General features: G+C 40.9%; 1 protein-coding gene across 4 annotated transcripts in view; it reads right to left on the bottom strand.

The window, feature by feature from the left end:
• LOC124613192 overlaps positions 1-25,072 on the bottom strand; it is a 409,752-nt gene extending 384,680 nt beyond the window's left edge. For all 4 annotated transcript variants that reach the window (XR_006979618.1, XR_006979619.1, XM_047141846.1 and 1 more), the window contains exon 1: positions 24,706-25,072. The gene's annotated coding sequence lies outside the window, so the exon portion shown is untranslated. The remainder of the gene's footprint in view (positions 1-24,705) is intronic.
• Between the last annotated feature and the right edge of the window lie 1,253 nt (positions 25,073-26,325).

Here is a 26,325-nt window from a genome sequence, read left to right as displayed (position 1 = left end):
TGATGATCTTCTAAAGATTTGAAAAAAAAAATAATTTTGGATAAATAATTTATACTAACTCAGAATTGTGTATACTTCCTCATTGTTCCCATTACTGGTTTATTGTTTTGAATAAATACTTAAGAATAAATTAGTTTAGCCATAATACAGTAGATATACTCTACTTATGAAGAGCATTTAAACTAATAATTTTCTTTGAAATTCTTTCCATCCAAGTTTATTACAGGGTGGTCCATTGATAGTGACCGGGCCAAATGTCTCACGAAATAAGCATCAAACGAAAAAAACTACACAGAACGAAACTCGTCTAGCTTGAAGGGGGAAACCAGATGGCGCTATAGTTGGCCCACTAGATGACACTGCCATCGGCCAAACAGATACAACTGCGTTTTTCTTTTTAAATAGGAACCCCCATTTTTTATTACAATGTAGTACATAAAGAAATATGAATGTTTTAGTTGGACCACTTTTTTCGCTTTGTGATAGATGGCGCTGTAATAGTCACAAACATATGGCTCACAATTTTAGATGAACAGTTGGTAACACGTAGGTTTTTTAAATTAAAATACAGAATGTAGGTATGTTTGAACATTTTATTTCGGTTGTTCCAATGTGATACATGTACCTTTGTGAACTTATCATTTCTGAGAACGCAAGCTATTACAGCGTGATTAGCTGTAAATACCACATTAATGCAATAAATGCTCAAAATGATGTCCGTCAGCCTCAATGCATTTGGCAATACATGTAATGACATTCCTCTCAACAGCGAGTAGTTCACCTTCCATAATGTTTGCACACGCATTCACAATGTGCTGACGCACATTGTCAGACATTGTCGGTGGATCACGATAGAAAATATCCTTCAACTTTCCCCACAGAAAGAAATCTGGGGACGTCAGATCCGGCGAACGTGCGGGCCACGGTATGGTGCTTCAACGACCAATCCACCTGTCATGAAATATGCTATTCAATACCACTTCAACCGCATGTGAGCTATGTGCCACACATCCATCACGTTGGAAGTACATCGCCATTCTGTCATGCAGTGAAACATCTTGTAGTAACATTGGTAGAACATTACATAGGAAATCAGCACACATTGCACCATTTAGATTGCCATCGATAAAACGGGGGCCAATTATCCTTCCTCCCATAATGCCGCACCATACATTAACCTGCCATGGTCGCTGATGTTCCACTTGTCGCAGCCATCATGGTTTTTCCGTTGCCCAATAGAGCATATTATGCCAGTTTATGTTACCGCTGTTGGTGAATGACGCTTCGTTGCGAAATAGAACGCATGCAAAAAATTTGTCATCGTCCCGTAATTTCTCTTGTGCCCAGTGACAGAACTGAACATGACGTTCAAAGTCGACCCCATGCAGTTCCTTGTGCATAGAAATACGGTACGGGTGCAATCGATGCTGATGTAGCATTCTCAACTTCACTGTTTTTGAGATTCCCTATTCTCGCACTATTTGTCTGCTACTGATGTGCAGATTAGCCGTGACAGCAGCTAAAACACCTACTTGGGCATCATCATTTGTTGCATGTCGTGGTTGACGTTTCACATGTGGCTGAACACTTCCTGTTTCCTTAAATAATGTAACTATCCGGCAAACGGTTCGTACACTTGGATGATGTCATCCAGGATACCGAGCAGCATACATAGCACACGCCCGTTGGGCATTTTGATCACAATAGCCATACATGAACACGATATCGACCTTATCCGCAATTGGTAAACCGTCCATTTTAACATGGGTAGTGTCTCACGAAGCAAATACCGTTCACACTGGCGGAATGTTACGTGATACCACGTACTTATACGTTTGTGACTATTACAGCGCCATCCATCACAAACCGAAAAAAGTGGTCCAACTAAAACATTCGTATTTCTTTACGTACTACACAAATAAGTAATAAAAAATGGGAGTTCCTATTTAAAAAAACGCAGTTGATATCCGTTTGACCTATGGCAGCACCATTTAGCAGGCCAACCATAGCGCCATCTGGTTTCTCCCTTCAAGCTAGACGAGTTTCGTTCTTTGTAGTTTTTTCGTTTGATGCTTATTTCATGAGATATTTGGCCCGGTCACTATCAATGGACCACCCTGTATATTTTTGCTATTATTGAAAAATAATAGAAATAATGATAAGTAGGACTTAATCTTAGTATATTCAGAAAACAATATTATTATTACTATTTGCTATGGCACACTAAATTGCTAACATAATTCAGGCTTTAGGAAGTATTTATGAAACTACACCACCTTTATTATTAGCGAGTAACAAAATGTTAATATCTACATTACTACAGTCAATTTATTTTAATCTACAAACAGATAATACTTAATTTTTAGTAACTGTTTTCATTAATGGTTGAGATGATGATGATAACGATATAGTGATGTGGGCGCAGAAAAGCCTAAAAGCTTAGGATGGAGTCCAGACACTACACAAAATTTTGAAAGTTTGACCACACTCACCTCGTTACCAGCTGAATTATAGGGCAGAACCCCAGCTAAATTTGCTTTATCACAAAATAAAAGGTACTCATTTATAATGTGGCCAACAGAGGAGGAAACCACGTGTTATAGTACAGTACCCAATCCTTAGGCAGGTTAGAGCCACTTCATACCAGCAGAGTGACTGGCATGAGGAACATCACAACCTGATAGCTGGCTTTGTCATCCACAGCTTACTGTCCCTCCCTGCAGCCACTGCTGCTCCCAGAGTTGCATACATTGCCAACTCACCAGTGAAGTGACAACGTGCAGCGGAATAATACCACACTGTTTCATGTCATGTTCCCTGCAGACATCCTTGGCAGCTATGTCTATTTGTTCATTTACCCAAATTCCCACATGTCCTGGTACCCAGCAGAGTGACACCCGCTTCCCACAGTGCTATAGGATGTGCAGTTGATAACGTATTACCTGAACCATTTTCTCTGCTGGCTGTAAGTGCTGCAATAATGGTACTGTACTATGGGAACTGGAGCAAATGAGAAACTGTTTGCTTTGAAGACACCTCATCTGCCGCAGTGCTTCCAGGATCGCACAGAGCTCTGCAGTAATTACAATATATTCATGGGAGAGGTGAATCCTGAAGACCAGGTTGGGGAACACTACTGAACAGGCAGAGTATTCCCTTTGTTTAGGTCCATCAGTGTACACAGCTTTAAAACTGTGATGCCTACTAAAATGTTAAAAGCAGATACTGAAATGTAAAATTGCAACCTTTATATTTTGTCAAGTCTAAAATAATTCTGAGTTTCTGTAAGGGCCAAGGTGGACATTTTCTCATTGGTGTAAAACTTAAAAATCAGCCACATCCATCTCTAAAATGCAATCCTTTGAATGAATTCATTGCTTGTTGTATTTATGAAAAAGTCTTTCCAATGGTGGCTGAGCAACTGTATGATATGCACGTGTATTTTGCATATCAATCATTTTAAAAGCTTGTCACACCATGGGGAGTCATTGCTTGATGTGAAGCGGCAGATCACTAGCCTCAAGACTTCGTACAGGATTTGTTCTAAACGCTTCATTGGCCAGTGAATTGCTGCATGGCGCGCCTAGTCCAACATTTTTAAATAAGATGGTTGTGCACACCCATACACCCATAACCACATCAAGATTGCATGAAGACCCTGTACACCTGGAGCAGACAAGTTCGGCCTGCTCCTCATGAAATGCAGCAAAGACATTTTCAAAAACTGGGTGCTTTTTAGGGACTGTCTTTTCAGGACTAGAAGGTGAGGCAACCTTGCAAATTTAGAAGTAAATATGAAGCCCAAAAACCTCACTGTGTCTTTAAAATTAAGAGGGGTGTCCCTCCACCTCAACTCAGGAAAGTTTAAAATAAAATGAGAATGGTTAGAAAGAACATACATAGACCGCTCAGCAGATAAATTAAAATCCCTCTTCTCTGTCCATTCCTCCAACTACTGAATACCCACTTGCAACTGACAAGTTATTGTTGCAAGGCTTGAGAAGTAACAAAAGCCAGAGAAGTCATCGGCAAACAGAAAACAATGGACAAGATGTTAACTACCAACATGATACTGTTAATAGCTGTGAAAAAGACAGTCACACTTACAACAATACCTTGAGGCACACTGTTCTCCTGCTCAATGTTATCAGAGAGGTTGTCACCAACTCAATACCTAATTTAGCTTGCTGAGAGGGAGGACCACATAAAGATGGGAAGACATCCTTGAAAACCCCCATTCATGGTATTCCCCACAATGATAACATTTCTCCAAGTAGTATGATAGGAATTTTAGATGTCAAAAAATATACCTGTTAAGCGATGTCAGCACTGGAGAGCCTTCCAGGAGGGCCAGGTTATCAAAGGTGGAACACTGAAAACAACTAAGGAGCTGCCCAGAGTCTAACATTCAGACAAGGCAGCAAGTGAGCACCCATCCCAAACTCTTAACCATGCTGCTAATGAGGGCACACTATGGTAACTACTCAGGTATGGACAGTTCTTCCTAGGTTTTAAAAGTGAAACGAAATTTGCTTCACATCATGAATCAGGAAAGTGTCCTGACTCCCAAATGAGGTTAAAAGGGCAAGGAGGATTTGTTTGTTTTGCCCTGTGAGGTGCTGCAACATACTATAATGGATCCTATTGTGCCAGGTGACTTGTGACGAGCTGCAGGCAATGCAGAATCCAACTTCCACATGGAGAACAGGCAGTTGTATTCTTCACCACTGCACGCTGCAGCAGAAATGAAATCCACATTTTGAGCCATTACTGAATTGGGTGTAGGATGGGGGGAGGGGGGGGGGGGGGAGTCCACTCAATAAAGTACTGACATTCAACACTGGTCTTTGCAATTAGCTCCAAATGCATACGGCTGGAAAACATTCACATTTCATTCTTGGTTTCAAGAACAATGAAACGGGGATTTAGTCACAAAAGAATTCCACTGGTACTTGATTTTTGCATATATGTCCCATAATTAACCCAAAAACAATTCTGCTATAGAGTTTTTACAGAAAGGCAAATGGTTAACACCGAAGTAAACATTATTTTGCTATCCTCAGAGCAATAGCATGGCTGAAAATGTTCAAATGGTAATGGTGTTACGGCATTCTGACGGAAGAGTGGGATGAAAAGTTAAAAGATAGGGTTTAATGTCTTAGCATCGTTAAAGCAATTTGAAACGCACTCATGTTGAATATGAATCCAACGTCTCTCGAACGTCTCTCCAATGTCTCAACCATTATACTATATCGTTTGGTGTGAAGGATGAGAAAAATGTTAGATGCAACCTTACAAATTATTATTTGTCCAAAAACTAGTGAGATAAATCAGGAACTGCACCGAACCTCAACTGTTTGGCAACAGAACATCTCTTAATGGCTGGTAGCAACCACTCAAAAACATTACAAATAGCTGCTCCCTAGTCCTCATGTAACAAACGATAGAACTATTGCTGAATTTGTTACATGAATTCCAAATTTTCTCAGAGTGCAAGGAGTGAAGTTATTTGTCACCTTGGACTGATATTATGGTTTGCTACAGCACATACAGGACCAGCCTTAGGCATGTGTAACCTGTGCAGCCACAAGGGTCCCACGCCTCTAGGGGCCCTGGGCAAGGAATCAGAAGGGAACTTTAAAACACCAACTGAAATTTTGGTATTATAGATAAATTGAAAAAATAAACTAAGGTGTTTCTGAAACAACTTTTAATTTTAATATGAATGCAATGTAACTGAATTATATACCCACTGTAACATGACTACATAGCTACTAGTATACTTCACAGATAACTATTGCTGTATCGGAGTCAAGAGAACCAAGGACTATGATAGGGATGCAAGATTGTAATGTCTTTTGTTAACATATGGCTATTGCTCATTCTTAAATTAAAATATATCCAAGTCATTAACTCTAAGCTTCCCTCCAAGCTCTTGCAACTCACTGTTGTCGTTAACAATCAAGCATTACATTCATCAATCAGCGGGTGACTGTCACAGAATAATTCGTTCATTGGCACGAGTTCAAGTATAAGTTTCCAGTTCACACTGTTTTGTGTGTTGTGTGTGCATTCTGTGTTAAGATATAGTATTTTTCCTGTGCTGTGAAGTTTAAAGTGCAGACAGGGAAATGTCTTATGTGAAGGGCAGATTTAGGAAATATAATTCAGGTACTCTAAAGAACAAGAAAAGGCTACATCATGAACAATTTTTGACCAATATCTTCACTAATTAAGAATAAAAATGTATTTTGTTTGGAAATGGTGATGGCATTAGCAGTAGCCACACATCATTTAGTGCTTTAGATATAAGTGTAAATGAAGTATTGGAACGCAAACTTCCTGCTATCCCACATTCCAGTAGGCTGGGAAATAATCACAAATCCGGACCCAGGTGCTTGACCTAATAATGTTAACATCGTCCATGACAGATGAAACTGTATAGAAAGATCCTATTAAAATTGTAAATTCTGATTGTCCTTTATATGAAAACAGAAGAAAATTTTCAACTCATATTTACTTAAGTACTTTGTTCAATGGAGAAATAAGGGATGGAAAATGGTTTGTGTATTCAACATTTACTGACAACGATTTTGTTGTTGCTGTAAACTTTTCGGATTTTGTTCAAACAACCTGTCGAGTGATTGGTTCATTAAGGAAAATGGCATCATGAGCATGGACAAATATTTAACCACATAATATATACAAAAAATGAACAGAATGTGAGGTACAGCTGGAAGAAAAAAGTCGTATTGATTGAATTAACCTTGAACTACTACAAAAACATAAAGAACACTGGTGTCTGGTCCTAAAGAGAATTATACTCTCCATCAGAAAGATGGCGCAGTGTGATATGGCCTTAAGAGGAACCAGTGACAAACTGATCAAGATAATAACGGTAATTTTCAGGGTTCGACTGACATGATAGGAGAATCTGACTCAGTTTTACAGGAACATTTAAAGTTGGTAAAAATCTATGAAAATATTTTTTAGTCATCAGTTAACCGTACTCCTGATCGCAATGCACAAATGACAATGATTGTTCGGTTTGTAAACTTAAAACAAAGAGACTGCAGAAGAACGCTTTCTCGACTTTCTGAATGTCACTCCAACAGGAAACCCTTTTGTTGAAACTAGATCAACTAAGGCTCAATATTCACAATTGTTCAGGCCAAAGTTATGATACTGGTGCAAATATGAAAGGTCACTATCTACTATCATACATCACTTAAGTGATGTTCAAGCCTGAATCCTAAAGAGTGATCCAAGAGCATTTTATATGTCATGTGCTCTGCAGAGTCTTAATCTTGTGGTATCAGGTGTGACTACATGCACAGCAAAAATAGTCACATTTTTTGGTATAATTCAAAGAATATACATTGCTTTTGGAGTGCAAACCTAACAGTGAAGAGACTTTCAGGTACTAATGGGGCAAATAGGTTGGAGAGTGTCAAAGCTACGAGGTACTAGGCAAGAGATGTAAAAGATGGCCTTCTTCAGATGAGCAATAGCACTGTTGAACTGAAAACAAAGAGTGAAGCATACTCGCTTTCTGTGAACAAATTAGAAAACTTCCGAATTTATTGTAGGTGTTGTCATATGGTGTCAGTTTCTCTTTATCATTAACACAGCAAGTACAGCACTTCACTTCCAGCAGAAAATGTGGATGTAAAAGTAGCAACTAAATCCCTCAAAAGTTTAGTAAGTTTATTGAGAATTTCCATGAAGAAGGTTTTGTTAATGCACAGATAAGTGCAAAAAATATACCTCAAAGTTTACTGACTGAGCCAAAATTTCAAGAAAAGAGAACTGAAAAGAAGATAAAGCAATTTGATTATGTAAGTGATGACATGGTTTGTGGGCCCAATTTCCAGAGGAGAAATACAAAACTGAGTTTTTACTACCCTGTAGCTGATACAGAATTGAAAAGTTTGAAAGAAATGTTTGGGCAACTGACTACATAATCTGAGAGATGGGGAGGTAGAAAGTAGAGATTATAAGCTCTTTTACTTAGGGGAAATCAAGAGTGGTGAAAACAGAGTAGGAATTTTGATAGGACAAAAGTTGAAAAATAAGGTAATGAAGGTACAATACATTGATGATGAAGGACTGATGATGATACGACTGAAGGGTAGTTCAAAAGATTTGGTGTTAATACAGGTATATATGCCAACCAGCCAGCACAGAGATGAGGAAGTGGAAGAATATTATGAGAAAATATAAGAACTCATTGAGAAATAAAACAGAAATGCTGCATTATCATCATGGCGGACTGGAATGCAGTAGTGGGCGAAAGAAGAGATGAAGATACAGTAGGTTTTTTTTTTTTTTTTTTTTTTTTTTCGTGGCATTTTAGGGCACAAAACATCTAAGGTCATAAGTGCCCAGTAAAGAACCAGAGAATGCTGGGACTGCGAGGGAAAAAAACCATTATGAGGTCCAATGCAAAATGGAAGAAAAAAACAAATCTAAAACATCAAGATGTTACGGAAGAGTAACTAAACGATGTCGACAAGAAACCGGAGTCACCAGGCAGAAATCAAATCTCTTTTGCCATTTTACTGCATTTAAAAAAACTTAAAACGCGAGCCACAGCTCACACATCATCTGCTACAATGTCCGGCAAAGCGGGCGGCAGCCCGACCCTGAGACATAAGTGGCTAAAATAAGGGCAGAGGATCAGGAAATGTCTGACTGTTAATGGCTGGCTACAGAAAGGACAACTGGGTGCAGGGTCGCCACTCAACAAGTGGCGGTGACTAAAGCGGCAGTGCCCTATTCACAACCAAGCTAACATTACTTCCTCATGGCGAGACGGCCGGGAGGAAGTCGACCAGGCTGTTGGGAGAGGTTTCACTTCTCTGAATGTGCTTCCATGAAGGGAGCACCAATGGTAATGTGATACACTGATAGAGGAAAGTACAAATATCTTGTGAGGGAACAGAGTAAGAAGCGGGCCGACCGAGATGGACGGCGGCCTTGGCTGTAGTATCATCAGCATCATTCCCAGGCAAACCAACATGGCCAGGAACCCACATGAACATCACTTGGGCTCCCCCATCCAGGAACAAATGGAGGCAGTCCTGGATCCGTCAAATGATGGGGTGGACTGGATCGGGATCATTTAGACTCTGAAGTGCACTGAGGGAGTCAGAGCAAATCACACAGCGAGCGAGCTGGTGCCTACGTACGTAGTGAACAGCCTGATAGAGGGCAAAAAGTTCTGCTGTAAAAACTATGCACTGGTCGAGAAGCCAGTATTGAAACTTATCAGCCCCGACAACAAAAGCACAGCCAACACCGTGGGCAGACTTCGAACCATCAGTGTAGAAGAATATGCTATCGGCAAGTTGTGAGCAAAGTTCGAGAAATTTGCAGCGATAGGTCAGCTCAGGAGTCAAATCCTACGGGAATGAGCTGAGGTCAAAATGAACACAAACCTGTGTCTGAAGCCAAGGTGGTGAAGGGCTTTCCCCTATTCAGAAAGTGGTAGGAAGTGTGACCTGCAGCTGCTGAAGCAGGAGACAAAAGTGGACGCCTGGAGGCCGCAGAGAAGAAACGTACATCTCATACTGGCGGTCAAGAATGTCATAAAAAAAAAGGGTTAAAGGTTGGGTGGCCTGCCATGGAAGAAAGCCGACACGCACACCTACTGAGTAGGATGTCGCGCCGTTATGTCAGTGGTAGTTCACCGGCTTCTGCGTAGAGACTCTCAACAGGGCTGGTATGAAAGGCACCAGTGGCAAGACGGATACCCAAATGGTGTATTGTATTTAGACGGCGTAAGATAGAAGGCCATGCACAGAAGTAGAAAATGCATCCATAATCCAACTTGGAGTGGATAAGAGATCGATAGAGGCAGAGGACAGTCTGGTCAGCCACCCAAGAGCTACCACTGAATACATGAAGGACACTGAGGGACCGGGTGCAGTTTGCCGCCAGGTAGGACACATGGAGTGACCAACTGAGTTTTCTATCAAATGTAGGCCCTAAGAACTTTGTTGCATCCAAGAACGGGAGAGCATTTTGGCCCTGTCACAAGGACAGTGGAAGAAACGCCTTGTACCGCCAGAAGTCGACGCAAACGGATTTGATAACAGAAAAGCGGAAACCATTTGTGACACTCATCAAATAGAGACAGTCCAGACAACACTGAAGACAGCTTTGTAGAAGACACATCTGCTGGGAGCTGCAATAATAGCAAAGTCGTCCACGAAAAGAGAGCCGGAAATGCCAGCTGGAAAGCAGTCCATAATGGGGTTGATGGCTATGGCGAAGAGGACGACACTCAGTACGGAGCCCTGAGGCACCCCATTCTCCTCTGAAAATGTGTGGTATAAGGAGGAACCCACACGCATCCAGAAAACTCGGTCCGTTAAAAATTCCCAGATGAAAGTGGGAAGACGACCACGGAGGCCCCATGTGTGCATAGTACATAGAATGCCTGTCCACCAACAGGTATCATAGGCTCTCTCCAAATCAAAGAAAATGGCCACTGTTCGTCGCTTCTGCAGAAAATTGTTCATGATGAATGTTGACAGCGTGACGAGATGATCAACCGCGAAGGTGTGCTTTCAGAACCCACACTGAACATTAGTGAGAAGATGATGTGACTCCAGCCACCACACTAATCGACCATTGACCATGTGTTCCATCACCTTACAAACGCTGCTGGTAAGGGAAACTGGACGATAGCTGGAAGGAAGAGATTTATCTTTACCAGGCTTAGGTAGGGGAACAATAGTAGCTTCACGCCAGAGCATGGGAAATACACCGACAGTCCAAATACTGTTGTAGGTATTGAGGAGAAAGCGTTTTTCCACAGGAGGAAGATTCTGCAGTATAAGGACATAGATTGTATCAGGCCCACGAGCAGAAGACCTGGATGAGGAGAGAGTACGCTCAAGCTCCCCCATAGTAAAAAGAGTATTGTAGCATTCTCGATTCAAAGAAAAGAGATTGCACAAGCCTCCTCCGCCTGTTTCCGGGGAAGGGAGGTAGGACGGTAATCGGTGGAACTTGAAACCCCCACAAAGTACCGACCCAAAGCGTTGGAAACATCAACAGGGTCGACAATAACGTTTCCCGTCACAGTCAGACTAGAAATCGGGGAGTGGGTGGTAGCCCCAGAAATCCGGTGCAGACCACCACAAACAAGAGAAGACGGAGTAAATCTGTTGAATGAGCTGGTGAAGGAAACACGGCATGCTTTCGTGCTTTCCTTAATAGTGCGACGGCACTGCGCACATAGTTGCTTGTAGTGGATGCAGTTTGTTAACGTAGGATGACGGCGAAAAACATGAAGCACACGTTGTCGGGCACAAATCACACTGCCGCACTCCACAGTCCACCAAGGGACCGGGACCTGACGGGAAGAAGTAGTAGCACGAGGCATAGAGGATTCGGCAGCCAAGAGGATAATGTCCACAAGGTGCTCGACCTGATCATCGCAGTTGGGAAACGGTCGGTCACCAAAGACTGTCAAGGAGGAATATAGCCTTCAGTAGGCAAGAGAGAATTTCCAATGAGCGAGCCGCTGTGGCGGGGTACGATTGTATAGGTGAGTCACACATGGGAAGTGGTCACTCGGGTAAGTATCGGAAAGAGCACACGCTCGAGACATCAAGCGAGCTGGGCAGAAAAGATCGAGAGGTCTAAGTGGGAATAAGTGTGCGTGGAATCAGAGAGAAATGTGGCTTTGCCGGTGTTAAGGCACACGAGATTAAGATGATTAAGAAGATCCGCCAAAAGAGAACCTCTCGGGCAGGCGACAGGCGAGCCCCAAAGAGGATGATGGGCATTGGTGTCACCGAGGAGCAGAAAGGGTGTAGGAAGCTAAGCAATAAGCTGCATCAGGTCTGCTCTAGTGACGGCGGAAGACAAAGGGATATAGATGGTGCAGAGGGAAAAGTTAAATTTAGGAAGGAAAATATGGGCAGAAACTGCTTGCAGGTGGGTGTGCAAGGCGATAGGATGATGACAAACATCATCTCGTAGAAGCACCATGACCCCACCATGAGGAGGAATCCCTGCCATAAGGGAAAGGTCCATTCGTAGTGAAGTAAAATGGGAAAGAACAAAATGGTCTTGAGGACGTAGCTTGGTTTCTTGGATACAGACTACAAGCGGACATTGCGGTCGCAGGAGTAGCTGGAAGCCCACCCTGTTACAACAAAGGCCACAGATATTCCATTGTAAAAGGGCCATAAAATTTAGGAACACCAGAGAATGGAGAAGAAACACTCACCTCAGCAGCCACTTAGGGCAAGCCATCAAAGGAGGATGGCCACTAGAATCCACAGTTGGAGGATCTTCGTCAATCAACACAGCAGGATCGATGGAACTTGTCCGGTGTCGGTCAGTTGAAAGGGACCGACGAGTTGAAGAGGACCAATGAGTCGGAGAGGGAGAAGGCTGTTTGCCTTTGGATGATTGTTTTGGCTTTTGGCGATTGGCAGAAGAGCCAGACGGCCGCGAACTCGGGGTACGCAAGAAATCTTCCTGGGAATATTTCTTTTGGAATTGATGGTTTGCTGGCTGCATTGCAACCATCTTTGCCGGTGAGGGCGAAGAACGGGTAGCAGAATCTACAGCCCGGGAAGTGGGAGACGAAGTGTCAGCTTGAAGGCTTTGCCAACATTGGACTGAACTGTAAGTCGCAAGTTTGCGTAGCCATGTTTTTCGTGGGACGGGGAAAGGCTAACACAGTGCTGTAGCTTCCAGACGAAGGGGGAGGGGGGGTGAGATACAGTAGTAAAATTTGAATTAGGAATAAGAAATGAGAGAGGTGAATGACTAATTAGATTCTGTAAAGAAAATTCATTAGCAGTGGTTTACACATTATTTGAACACCACAAAAGGAAATGTTACACATGGATATCAAATCTGAATGGTAAAGATATCATTTGGACTACATCCTGATACAAAAAAACGTTCAGAAACTGTTTGAAGAATGCCGAAGCTTATCCAGGAGCAGATATAAATTCAGACCACAACCTAATAGTGGGAGAAATACAAGTGAAGTTGAAAAAGGTCTGGAGAGGTAAAGCAAAAGAAAGACTAAACATAGAAAGACTCAAAGAGCTAGGAAAGGCATCAGATTTGGAAAACAGATTTATGAAAAAATGGTAAAGAGGTAGTGTTGATGAAAGGTTAATGACAAATGGATAAAAATGAGGGAAGGACTCATGGAATCTATCAAAGAAGTACTAGGAGTTAGAGTATCCCAAAGTACCAGGAAAGAATGGATAACAGAAAACATGTTGCAAAGGTTGGAAGAGCGAAGAAAGTGGGAAAACGTAGAAACTGAAGAAGGAAAAAAGATGTACAGGAAGCTGAATAATGAGTTAAGAAGAGAAACTGAAGAAGCAAGGGGAAAATTGATAAAACAGAAATGTGATGAAACAGAGAAAATGGAGATAGATTGAAAGTACGAAATATTGTGTAGACTGGCTAGTGAGATAGTTTTTGAATGTAAAAGAAAGAGGAATAACATGGAAATAGAAAGAGTGGATGGTACTCTAGCAGAAGAATCACAGGTGTTTTGAACAGATGGCAAGAATATATTGAATGCCTGTATAAGGGGGATGAAATAGAAAGCGAAATTAAGGTTGAAGTGGAGCAATTTGTGCTGGAAGATGGAAAGGGCCTTACCATCTTGGAAGCAGATGTAGAAAAGGCACTGAAGGTGATGTAGAATAGGAAGGCATGTGGAATTGATGATTTGCCAGCAGGACTATTGAAGAATCTGGGAAATAAGACAAGAAAAGAAATAGTCTACCCCTGTAATGAGACATATGATGAAGGGGAATGGCCTGAGGACTTCCTTGCACCAGTTATTATACCAGTAGAGAAAAAGAGAAACACTAAAAAATGTGATGAGCACAGGACCATCAGTCTAATTTCTCATGCAGCTAAGGTGTTGCTGAGAGTGTTGAACAGAAGGCTATATGGCAAGCTGGATAGAGGGATTGCAGAGGAGCAGTTCGGATTTGGAAGAGGAAAAGGAACAAGAGATGCTATTGGCCTTAAGAACTATAGGGGAAAGATATATGGAGAAAGGTAGAGAAATCTTTGCTGCTTTTATACAGGGTGTTACAAAAAGGTACAGCCAAACTTACAGGAAACGTTCCTCACACACAAATAAAGAAAAGATGTTATGTGGACATGTGTGCGGAAACGCTTAATTTCCATGTTAGAGCTCATTTTAGTTTCGTCAGTATGTACTGTACTTCCTCGATTCACTGCCAGTTGGCCCAATTGAAGGAAGGTGGTGTTGACTTCAGTGCTTGTGTTGACATGCGACTCATTGCTCTACAGTACTAGCATGAAGCACATCAGTATGTAGCATCAACAGGTTAGTGTTCATCACGAACATGGTTTTGCAGTCAGTGCAATGTTTACAAATGCGGAGTTGGCAGACGCCCATTTGATGTATGGATTAGCACGGGGCAATAGCCGTGGCGCTGTACGTTTGTATAGAGACAGATTTCCAGAACGAAGGTGTCCCGACAGGAAGACGTTCGAAGCGATTGATCGGCGTCTTAGGGAGCACGGAACATTCCAGCCTATGACTTGCGACTGGGGAAGACCTAGAATGACGAGGACACCTGCAATGGACAAGGCAATTCTTCGTGCAGTTGACGATAACCCTAATGTCAGTGTCACAGAAGTTGCTGCTGTACAAGGTAACGTTGACCACGTAACTTATGGTGAGTGCTACGGGAGAACCAGTTGTTTCCGTACCATGTACAGCGTGTGCAGGCACTATCAGCAGCTGATTGGCCTCCATGGGTACACTTCTGCGTATGGTTCATCCAACAATGTGTCAATCCTCATTTCAGTGCAAATGTTCTCTTTACGGATGAGGCTTCATTCCAACGTGATCAAGTTGCAAATTTTCACAATCAACATGTGTAGGCTGACGAGAATCCGCATGCAATTGTGCAGTCACGTCATCAACACAGATTTTCTGTGAACGTTTGGGCATGCATTGTTGGTGATGTCTTGATTGGGCCCCATTTTCTTCCACCTACGCTCAATGGAGCACGTTATCATGATTTCATACGGGATACTCTACCTGTGCTGCTAGAACATGTGCCTTTACAAGTACGATACAACATGTGGTTCATGCACGATGGAGCTCCTGCACATTTCAGTCGAAGTGTTCGTATGCTTCTCAACAACAGATTCGGTGACCGATGGATTGGTAGAGGCGGACCAATTCCATGGCCTCCACGCTCTCCTGACCTCAACCCTCTTGACTTTCATTTATGGGGGCATTTGAAAGCTCTTGTCTACGCAACCCCGGTACCAAATGTAGAGACTCTTTGTGCTCGTATTGTGGACGGCTGTGATACAATACGCCATTCTCCAAGGCTGTATCAGCGCATCAGGGATTCCATGCGATGGAGGGTGGATGCATGTATCCTCGCTAACGGAGGACATTTTGAACATTTCCTGTAACAAAGTGTTTGAAGTCACGCTGGTACGTTCCGTTGCTGTGTGTTTCCATCCCAGGATTAATGTGATTTGAAGAGAAGTAATAAACTGAGCTCTAACATGGAAAGTAAGCGTTTCCGGACACATGTCCACATAACATATTTTCTTTCATTTTGTGTGAGGAATGTTTCCAGAAAGTTTGGCCATACCTTTTTGTAACACCCTGTAGATTTAGAAAAGGATTTTGACATAGTTCAGTGGAATAAGCTGATGGATATTTTGAAAAGCAAGGGAGTAGATTGGAAAGAGAGATGCCTAATACAGAATTTACACCAGAAAGTAAGGATAAGGATTGGAAATGGAATGTCAGAAGGAAGCAGCATTGGACGAGGTGTTAGACAAGGTTGTTGCCTCTCCCCACTGTTGTTTAAAGCATACCTTGAAGAGATTATTGCTAAAAGCTTAGATGGGAAAAGAGGAATATGTATTGGTGGAAAGAGAATAGAATGTATAAGATTTGCTGCTGATATGGTATTAATGGCAGAAAGTGAGGAGACAGCAAATAATGCTGAAAGATCTGAATGGAGCTTGTGTGGAATATGGGATGCAAATAAACACAGCAAAAACAAAGAGTATCTACCATTAACCAAGTAAGTGCATTTAAATATCTTGGAAGTACAATAACTGAAGACTTGAGATGTCACCAGAAGGTGAAAACTCAAACCGCCATAGCAAAGGAGGCATTCAACAGAAAGAGGGACGTCGAGCAGATGTGCAGAACTGTAGACCTATATCTCTAACATAAATCAGTTGTAGAATTTTGGAACACGTATTGAGTTCAAGTATAATGACTTTTCTGGAGACTAGAAATCTACTCTGTAGGAATCAGCATGGGTTTCGAAAAAGACGGTCGTGTGAAACCCAGCTCGCGCTATTCGTCCACGAGACTCAGAGGGCCATAGACACGGGTTCACAGGTAGATGCCTTGTTTCTTGACTTCCGCAAGGCGTTCGATACAGTTCCCCACAGTCGTTTAATGAACAAAGTAAGAGCATATGGACTATCAGACCAATTGTGTGATTGGATTGAGGAGTTCCTAGATAACAGGACGCAGCATGTCATTCTCAATGGAGAGAAGTCTCCCGAAGTAAGAGTGATTTCAGGTGTGCCGCAGGGGAGTGTCATAGGACCGTTGCTATTCACAATATACATAAATGACCTTGTGGATGACATCGGAAGTTCACTGAGGCTTTTTGCGGATGATGCTGTGGTGTATCGAGAGGTTGTAACAATGGAAAATTGTACTGAAATGCAGGAGGATCTGCAGCGAATTGACGCATGGTGCAGGGAATGGCAATTGAATCTCAATGTAGACAAGTGTAATGTGCTGCGAATACACAGAAAGATAGATCCTTTATCATTTAGCTACAAAATAGCAGGTCAGCAACTGGAAGCAGTTAATACCATAAATTATCTGGGAGTACGCATTAGGAGTGATTTAAAATGGAATGATCATATAATGTTGATCGTCGGTAAAGCAGATGCCAGACTGAGATTCATTGGAAGAATCCTAAGGAAATGCAATCCGAAAACAAAGGAAGTAGGTTACAGTACGCTTGTTCGCCCACTGCTTGAATACTGCTCAGTAGTGTGGGATCCGTACCAGATAGGGTTGATAGAAGATATAGAGAAGATCCAACGGAGAGCAGCACGCTTCGTTACAGAATCATTTAGTAACCGCGAAAGCGTTACGGAGATGATAGATAAACTCCAGTGGAAGACTCTGCAGGACAGACGCTCAGTAGCTCGGTACAGGCTTTTGTCAAAGTTTCGAGAACATACCTTCACCGAAGAGTCAAGCAGTATATTGCTCCCTCCTACGTATATCTCGCGAAGAGACCATGAGGATAAAATCAGAGAGATTAGAGCCCACACAGAGGCATACCGACAATCCTTCTTTCCACGAACAATACGAGAATGGAATAGAAGGGAGAACCGATAGAGGTACTCAAGGTACCCTCCGCCACACACCGTCAGGTGGCTTGCGGAGTATGGATGTAGATGAAAGAGAAGACTGTTATGTGGCAAATTAGATAAAAGTTTAAGGAAAATGCTTGGCAAATATTTTGTCTGGAGTGTGACATGGTATGGGTTAGAAACATGGATACTGAGACGAGAGGATGAAAAAAAGGTTAGAAGTATTTGAGATGTGGATGTGGAGGAGGGTGGCAAGGATAAGCTGGATGGAAAGAGTGAGTAATGAAAGAGTATTGGAAAGGTTTGGTGAGAGAAGATGTCTGCTGAAGATTATAAGAGAAAGGAGAAAGAACTGGTTGGGACATTCATTGAGAAGGGAGTGCTTGATAGCAGATGCTTTGGAAGGACTGGTTTGTGGGAGAAGATGGAGAGGAAGACGGAGAGACAAGATGATAGACGACATAAAAGGAAGAGGAAATTATGCGGACCTGCCAGAGTTCTGGCAACTCGGATCACGGACTGCTACATGTGGCGGTGCTGTAGGGACAACTTATGGCCCTCCATAAGGTGTAGTACCTGGTTTGACAGGTCTAGGTTGGGCATGTGAGATAGTGTTGATGACGTATTATTTTTGTTATGGATCCTCCCATAGTTTTTGTACACATGAGACTGGTGTTAGTGAGAGGACAGTTTATGACTGCTTTTAATTTTGTAGGGAAGTTTTTTATGAATATATTAAGTACAGGGGTCAGTTGGGTGTGCCTGGGGTGGTTGCGCAGGTTGACGAGCCGCAGTTTGGGAAGAGAATGTATGGGAGGGGTAAGTCTCTGGTTGGTTTATGGGTGTGAGGGGCTGTTGTATCTGGGGGTGGTTTTTCAGAGTGTGTTTTTAGGGTTTTGGAGGGGCACATGAAAAGGGAATTGGTGGGATTTATTGAGAAATTTATAGAGGAGGGTAGCACAATAGTTTCCGATGCTATCTCATCTTATAGGTGGTTGGGCCAGAGGGGGTATGATCATTTAGTTGTTAACCATAGTTTAGAATTCAAGATTTATGAGACTGGGGCATGCACAAATACAATAGAGGGGGTTGGGGGGGGGGGGGGGGGTTAAGGCAGTTATTGGGAGGGGGAAGAGGCGTTCTTCTAACCTTCAGTCTGATTTAGATGAGTATTGTTGGCGGAAGAGCATTCCTGGAAACTATTGCATTTTTCACTTTTTTTAAGGGCTATTAGTAAAATGTATAGGCCACAGGTGGTTGGTTAAGGATGTGTTGTGAGGGGAAGGGGGGGGGGGGTTGCTGTGGCTCAGGTGGGGGTTGTTGGTAACGTTTGTGGAGGTAGGTGGGTGCGGGATGGTGGTTGTTTTATGATTATGTTGTGGAGGTTCTATTTGGTTGCAGTTGCTTTTGAGTTGTAGTGTGTGATTGAGATCTGTTTATTTTTTGGTTTTTCTTTGTTGATGGATCTTTGATTTTGGGGGGAGGGTGGAGGTTGGGTTGGGAGTGGGGGAGGTTGGTAGGTTGTGGGTGGGTTGGGAGTTTTTTCTAAGGCTGTGGCTGTGTGTGATTGTGGTGTCTGACCTCTTGTGTAGAGCCAGAACTCTTTTGTGGTAAGAAGTCGTTTTTTTGGTTGTATTTTTCTTGTGTTATGATGGTTGGTGGGGTATTTCTGTGTTCTTTGGTTGGTGGTATTTACTGCATGTGTTGGTGGTTGATGTTTTGGTATTGGCAGTTAGGGTTGATTTACATATATTTGGGGTAGTACTTGATTTAAATTTTATTGGTATCATTAGTTGTTTTTGAGCTTTATAGGTAATGGGAAGTGTCTGATTTCAATATGTTCTTGTAGCTATGTGTGTTTTGGTATCGTGAGCTGCTGTTGACCTATATAGATCAAGGGAAGTGTATATAGTGCTTTTGTACAGATTTCACAAACCTGTAGTTTTACGCAGGGTATAATACAAAGGTAAAGCCACACTTCTAAGAGAAATACCTCACAAAAAAAAACATACATGCATCCTTATGCATTTTATTTCCATGTTGGAACTATTTTCTCCTTTAGTACTGTTACGTGTGTCATTCTAGCATTGTATTGAATCCTGGAGATACAGATGCAACCCTGGAGCATAGACACACAGTTCTGTGGCATTCCACAAGATGAAGATTCTTTGAATCTTCTACAAGGGTTTGATATACAAAAACTTTCAAATGTCCATATGTGGACAAATCTAATGGGACGTAGGTCCAAAAAATACAGAGGCCAGGGAGTTTGTCCACCTCTTCCTATTCACCTCCCTCCATGTATGAAAGTGTTTTATGTCATATGTTCTGTTTCCTCATTTAGTCATAATCCATTGTAGATGCCTTATACAAAAAAAAACTGTGCCCACTAGTTGGAAAAATACACAGGTCACCAGTATCCTTCACATATATTTGTTGTAGAATCTTAAAATATATTCTGAACGCAAACACAATGAAGTTCCTCAAACAGAATGACCACCTCCATGCCAACCAGCATGGATTCCAAAAACATCGACCATGTGAAACTTCACTTGCACTTTTCTCATATGACATTTTGAAAATTGGAGTGAGGATGGCAGGTAAATGTAATATTACTTAATTTCTGAGAAGCATTTGAATCAGTACAACACCTACACTTATTACCAAAAGTATTTGTACTGGACTGAAAATTTCTTAGTAGAGAGAACACAACAGGATATCTTGGAAGTGTGTCATCGGCAGATAAAGAAATAACTGTGGATGGGCCTCAGGGAAGTGTGTTGGGACCCTTGATATTCCTATTCTACACTAATTACACTGCAGACAATATTACTAGCCACCTCAGTTTTTTTTTTTGTTTTTTTTTATATATATATATATATAAAAAAGATGATACAGCTATAATGCTGCACAATTACCCACTCAGATCTTAGTAAGGTTTCAAAGAGGTGGAAACACTGGCAACTTGCTTTAAATACTCAGAAATGCTTGTGCACTACACACAAAGAAAAAAATAAATGTAGTACCTATGACTACAGCATTAATGACTCACTACTGGAATTAGTCAACTCTCACAAATGTTTGGATACAACAATTTATAGGTATATGAAATAGAATGGACACATATACTAAGTTGTAAGTAAAGCAGCTGACAGAATTTAGTTCACTGTTAAACCGTTAGGGAAATGCAATCTGCCTACAAAGAGAAATGCTCACAAGATGTTATGAGACCCATCTCAGAATATTTTTCCAAGCGTGTGGGACCCTTACAGAATAAGACTAACACAAGATATTGAATGTATACACAGAAGGGCAGCAAAAATTGTCACAGATTTGTTTGCTGCGTGGAAAAGCATCACAAGGTGCTGAAAGAAGTGAACTGTCAGAAACTTCCAAATAGATGCATACTATCCTGAGAAAGCCTGCTAACAAAATTCAAGGAATGACCTTAAATGATGAATATAGGTATATACTACAAACTTCTATATGTGTCATTCCCATAGGGAGCATGTGGATAATGTTAGATTAATTACAGACTTTGTATTAGTGTTTCCCTCATGCTTAGTAAGTGAATGGAATGAAAAGGAGCACTAATAATTGATACAGTGGGAAGTACCCTCAGGCAAGCATATCACTTACTGTTCCGCAACTGAAAATTCCCTCTACAAAGGGTGAATCACAAAGAAATGAGTTCTACTTTCATGGAGAAATGTTTTTCTTTTATTCTTGGGTTACAGTGTCATCAAAACAGAAGATGTTGTGGATGGTGTCATTTACTTTGAACAGTTGGTGTTGTGTGCATAAATAACTGATTAAATACATGAGTACAACTTGATACCACATCTCTTAACTCTTCCAGACACTGCCAAAACATGAAGTATTTAAGCAAGACAGCCTCGCTACATAAGACTGACTATAAGTTAGGAACCATAGGGAGTAGTGATGGCAAACTCAGTTGTCATTCACCTCAGATGTGTAATTGCATAGCTTCGATGGCAGGACTCAGAAAACATGCACTTACAATGTACCACAGCATTTCTGTAGGGTGCTGCTGAAGATAAAGGTTCACGTGATGAGTGAACACAACAAATCAAGAGTCAGATTTGAATAACCATGCACACTTGTAATTTCCTATGATTCGTTAGAAAGTCAGCTGGTATTCTGTTTCACTCAAAGCAATTCAAGCTCAGCTGTTAGGTCCAACCCTAGCCATAGCCTTGTAAATCATGACATTCAGAAAAATGAGAAAAATATTTGTAGCAACAAAGACTATAAACGTCATTGCTGCTGATTTCACTCACAGCAATTTAAGCTGTGCCATTAGGTTACAACTAACAGCCACTTCCGAAATCATGACATATCCGGGAAAACACAGCATAATATTTGTTACAACCCTGATTATAAGATCTAGAAACTTTCATGGATACCATATAATATCAACTAATTGGCTACAACCAATGATGAATTGCCAACAGCAGCATGCAACAGAAGAGCCATAGTATACCATAAGTGCACTACAGGTAGAACAGGATTCTGCCCAAATAAGACAAACATATTTTGTTCAAGTGCCAGTAAAGCACAAAGATTCATCTAGTTACATAGATTTGCTTCTTCACAGGCTATGAAACTTACACTGCTGGGTCGACAGAAGCGTCCGATCCCACGCGTCGGCTTTGACCCGTGACGTAAGGTGGTTGTCGTGTGTGACGTCATGAAGGCGCGGAGTTTGGTTTGAGTGTGGCTGTCTCCAGTTCTGTTTTATCTTATTTTATTTACTTTTCTGATCTGTTCGTTCTATCTCGTGAGATTTTTTTTTTTTTTAATTTAAAAACACTTATTACTTATTTTAATTATCTGTTTCCTCGAATTTCTGTTTTAGTTTATTATATTTAGCTTTCTGATCTGTTTGTTCTATCCCGTGAGATTTTTTTTTAAAAAGACAAAAACACTAATCAGCTACTGAAGCATCTTTATCTTCTATGGGTTGCAGGGGTTACAACCCCTGGGGAGGTGGGTGGGTATTCATGCATGGCTGTCTTCACTTACACGTTGTAGCTACGCAAGGCGTCTAAATTTGTTTATATTTAGTTTGCCCCCCCACCCAAAACACCCCATTTCCCGCGCTTGTCCCGTTAGTGTCATTAGGCTTCTTGTGGAAAGTGTGTGTGTTTGTTTTTGTTTCCGCCATATTTGTGACGTCATGGGTCAAAGCAGACAGGTGGGATCGGACGCTTCCGTATTTCCACACTGCTATTACCACTTTTAAGAAATAACACTTTTCTATAATATGTTTTGCAGAACATTACTATTACAACAAATTCATGAAATAAGTTGTCCAATATCACAGACGGCATTTGTCTCAACTCACGACCTTTATGAATACGAATAATTCCAGAGTTTCCTTAGTAGACATCAAACAATATAAACTGTATATTAAGGATGGATTATCACTTTAAAAAATTTTACAAACCACTAAGTTCGTACATACAGCAGAACTCATACAATACAAGCACATAGAAGAGACGTCCTTTTAAATAAACACGTTTCCTGTAGTGTGGCTAACAGCAGCCACAGCAGGTGGCTCTGCTATCCTGCCGACAGCCTTGTGGCAGTCAATGGCCGAGCGGTTCTAGGCGCTACAGTCTGGAACCGAGCGACCGTTACGGTCGCAGGTTCGAATCCTGGCTCGGGAATGGATGTGGGTGATGTCCTTAGGTTAGTTTGGTTTAATTAGTTCTAAGTTCTAGGCGACTGATGACCTCAGAAGTTAAGTCGCATAGTGCTCAGAGCCATTTTTGAGCAGTCAATGTGTTAAATATATTTTAACATTCAAAGTTGTCAATATTTGTAAATTCTACTACTGTCGTGAGTGTTGTGTAATTTACAAGGTCTAAATGATTGAAAGACTGGTAATTATTAATATTTGCCAAAACTATTTTTCAAAAAGCTGCTTTGAGAATGACCAACTAACTCAGTTAAATGGCGAACAAATGAAAATAACAAACTCCTTAAGAGAGTACTTGTTACAAGAGGAAAAACATCCTTTGATGCTCTGAATTCTAAAAGTACACCTGATGCCTTACATGATTCTTTGATGTTCTGGATTCTAAAATACACCGGATGCCTTACATAGTTCTCTCAGTAATTATGGCCTGTCAAGATTACAGCCAGAAGCAAAATGATCTCCAGTTCCCAAATGCAGACCACTTTATGGTACGTACAACACAAAAAGACAAGAGTCCTTTATTGAAAAATTGCTTTTTCTGATCGTAACATTAGGGAGACTGAGAAGATTATCTTAATGTATGTCCTACAAAAATACACTTGCTCCAGCAAATACAACTATTAGATCTTTGTTTTGCTGACCAGGAACTTTACTCGACAGGAAGAAAAACTTTTATTACACAAATATTATTTGCATAGAACACAGAATTTACAATGACACTTCCAGCGATATATATGCAGGTTAGTTTCTACTGTCGTTTAAAATTTCTGTAACATTTACGAATGAACTAAGGAATTGGAAATTAAGAAAACAAAATATAACAACAATAAAAAGTGCAATGGCATGATGGCTGTGGACTACATGTTTACATTAAAAGCAACTGACACCTGACAGTTAAATTAGGGAATTTTATGAAAGCTGTTTGGAGCACTGACTACTACAATCTATTAATATGATATGAAAGGGATATTTCCGTCTGGTTCTACACATGCTTAACCTATGACAGCACAGACTACACATACAGTTAATAACTGCAAGGTCACAAATATTAAAAAAGAAATTTTAACAACTTTCTTGATACAGTAATTTCATCATCAGCGTGCACTCATGCTAGCTAGGAAAAAGAGTATCCTATTTATGATGTAACACGTTATTGATGGTTGTCTTAATAAACAGCCCATCACACTAACAACAAATAATAAAAGGAAACTGAAATAAACATTTGAAAATGCATAAATAAAGAACATGCAATAACATGTGATATTAAAACGGGCAACACAATGCTTCTAATGATACACAATGGGCTGAAGTATCTAGTGGGCTAAATCAAAAGAGTGACCGAGTACTGCAATGTAAGGGAGAACCGCAACCCCTAGGGGATTTACCTCCAGGCAACTTGGAATAGCAGAAAATTGAACGTTACGGCATATACGCTGCAAATAAATCAAGTATTCGCGAGGCCTAGCTTATTAAAATTATTTTTCGCGTTAGTATTAATTTTACTTTTGCGTTTGCACTTCGTAAATACTGACTATAATACGGTAAGTGCTACTAACACGTACATTTAAACACCTGCAACTTTCTCGTTCATATTTATCCACTATGATTTCCTAAGATCTTCGTTTGCTCTACTGTTTATTCTTTTTCAGTTTTAAGAGGCACAAATATGTCCGTCGTCTGTAAATGATAGCATAAAACAGCTTATGCAATCGAACATCTACTGTCCGTCTGAGGTATATGAGCCTTTGTGCCAGATTCATTCAGCAGTATGACTTCAAGCGTAATTTCAACGCGTTGTAGCAAAATGGTGCGCGAAAGTTACACCGAAAACTTGACAAACTTCAGACACAGCTGTTTATAAACACTGAACAAATGAAAGTTCAAACTGAAGCCGGTCTAGACAAGGAGGTTAGAATATTCATTATTGAAATCTCCTTGGGTCCAGACATAGATTAATAATATCTCTGGAGTGAGCATTGAGATCTGCGCATCTGGTCAACATTACTCTGCGAGTGTCACGTGATCTCGAGAAGACGCGGTTTTTTTTTTGTGCTTGCGACTTAGGTCGAAACATCTAATATTACAGGTATTTGTTGCGTTTTCGCCATTCGTTTGTTCGGAACAGCAATAGAGAATTATTGTATTTGCTGCAGGTGCAAAGAGAAATACATGGACGGAGAAAAGTTGGTGTTTGTATGCATACGTTAATGTACCGATAGCGTTCTGTGCTGTTTTGTTGCATTTTGAATAAATATTATAATCTATTATTATGGGCGCAAAATTTGTAGGATTGTTGAGCAAAGTTTTTGGTCAACTGCTTCAGACATTTCTTGGTATCTGTGTGCATAAGAGGCAAGAAATCCACAGCTCAAAAAATGGCCTTTTCCTTTGACAGTGGTGAATCTAAAAAAAATGCTGGTAGAAGAAAGACTTTTTTCTTTTTATATATTTCTGACAGCTCTCACCCGCTTAATTTAAGGCCAGTTAGTTTAAACAAATTTATTTCCCGAGGGTACCATGTAATACACTGAAACAGACTGGTGTTTTATACAAAATAAAAATGTTCGTGAAATATTCCACTCTTGGTTGGATAACATGTTTAGTAGGATAAAGAAGACACACACACACACATGTGTGTGTGTCTTCTTTATCCTACTAAACATGTTATCCAACCAAGAGTGGAATATTTCACACACATGTGTGTGTGTGTGTGTGTGTGAGAGAGAGAGAGAGAGAGAGAGGTAGAAAGAGAGAGAGAGAGAGAACTGAAAGTAAACAGGAAGTTAAATATATGTGAAATCAGGATTCGTGAAATATGTTCCGCTGGAAAATATGATGTGCTGTACTGAGTAAAATTTCAGCATTTTTCTGAAATACATTTTCGGTACAAGTCTGATACAGAATACTTCGTTTATTTATTATCGCAACACTGGCATCCTCACACCAAGTCCTGTTTTGCAAAGAGGTCAACAAGAAATCAACAGACTGAATGTGAACCATAATAAATTTGAACAAAAATCACACATACACACACACATTGTAATCAAAGAAAAAAATTCAGCTGCCTTTTTGGAATTATCTTCAAGTTGTTGTTTTTACCATTTGATTAACAGGCATGAAACAATAGTAGATTAGATGCCATCAAAATCACGATATACACCGCAACGGACGGCACTGTGAAG

Source organism: Schistocerca americana, chromosome 4, assembly GCF_021461395.2.
Source record: "Schistocerca americana isolate TAMUIC-IGC-003095 chromosome 4, iqSchAmer2.1, whole genome shotgun sequence".
Taxonomy (NCBI): domain Eukaryota; kingdom Metazoa; phylum Arthropoda; class Insecta; order Orthoptera; family Acrididae; genus Schistocerca; species Schistocerca americana.
Note: the sequence above shows the minus strand (reverse complement) of the source record. Positions and strands in the feature narration are given on the sequence as shown.